This window comes from Gossypium hirsutum, chromosome A12, assembly GCF_007990345.1.
Source record: "Gossypium hirsutum isolate 1008001.06 chromosome A12, Gossypium_hirsutum_v2.1, whole genome shotgun sequence".
NCBI lineage: Eukaryota > Viridiplantae > Streptophyta > Magnoliopsida > Malvales > Malvaceae > Gossypium > Gossypium hirsutum.
Genome location: NC_053435.1, coordinates 19,207,994 through 19,209,426, shown reverse-complemented (window position 1 = coordinate 19,209,426; position 1,433 = coordinate 19,207,994).

Sequence of the window (1,433 nt, the reverse complement as noted above, 5' to 3'; positions counted from 1 at the left end):
CAAATTATAACATGGTTGTTCGTATTTTTGTTTCACTCTTCCTTTGGGTATATCATCCCTTTACCGAATATGCACATCTCATCATATACAATAGGCAAATAAACTTTCACATAAAAGTGAGCTCATGTAACATAGATATATTGTATAATTTCACATAACCTTTCACACTAATCCGATGCCACATAATCATAGGAATAGTCTCATAGATTGTTCACGTATGCATCACATAACTACCTTATGATTTAGTTCAAATCAAGCTCACATATAAACTCGGAGTACATACCTGTTTAACCTTTCGCATTGAATATATTTATAAGCAATTCTTATTGCGAAGTCTTATTGCTTTAAACTCTACTCGGATTATCGGTGAGACCTTTAGCTCAGATAAAATCTCCAGACGAAGTCAGCGGGTCTTAACCCGGACATAGTCACCACATATAGTCATCGGGTCTTAAATCCCGGATTTACATCACAAAGTTTCATGCATATTTATTCACATGTTACAGCATTCACATCGACTATCATATTTGTAATTCATTTGCCTCATCAAATATCTAATAAAACACACCTTCCACAGTTTGTCATTTGGCCACAATATATATATACACTTTCACGTTCATCACATTGGCCATTCGGCCTTATCTCATATATACACATTCACATTCATCACATAAAATTCTGAATCAAAATATAAATTTTCATATATTCACATCACAATTATCCAAATATACTTCATATACCACATAAACTTTCATGTATACACTTTGTCTTGGCTGAATCTACATCTATCATTTTCCAATGAATAATTCAATTTCAAGCCATATTATCATTTCATATTCGAATACTTATAAACTTACAATTTCACAATTTTAATATCAAAGATCCATCTAACACTCATATATCATTTTATAATGTCAAAAATTAGAATTCACGTATGGGTTTAATCAATAGCTTATGAGCAACTAAAACAATTTTTATCAATGTTTACAACATAATCACATATTCTCTACAAGCTGTTTTCCTGAGCAACAGTCGTTAAATTATTTGTAACTGGAGATACGAAACTCCAAATGATGTGCCGTTAATTTTCCATGAAAATAGACTCATATATATTCTATCCACAAAATTTTTAGAATTTTTGGTTTGGCTAATCAATACCAGATTTTTCTTAAAGTTTCCCCTATTTTACTGCTTGCCTATTCTGACTACTCTTCACTAAGAATTGAATTTCTCATTGTACAGAATTCAAAATATGTTTTTGTTTTTTTTTTTGAAACTAGACTCATTAAGGAGTCTAAGCATATAAATCTTATCTTATAATAATTTTTTTACTATTTATAATGATTTTCCAAATACTGGACAGGGGTCGGAGCCATTCTGACTCTGTCTCACACAACTTTAGAAAATCTCATTATCGGCAACCCCTTTACTTA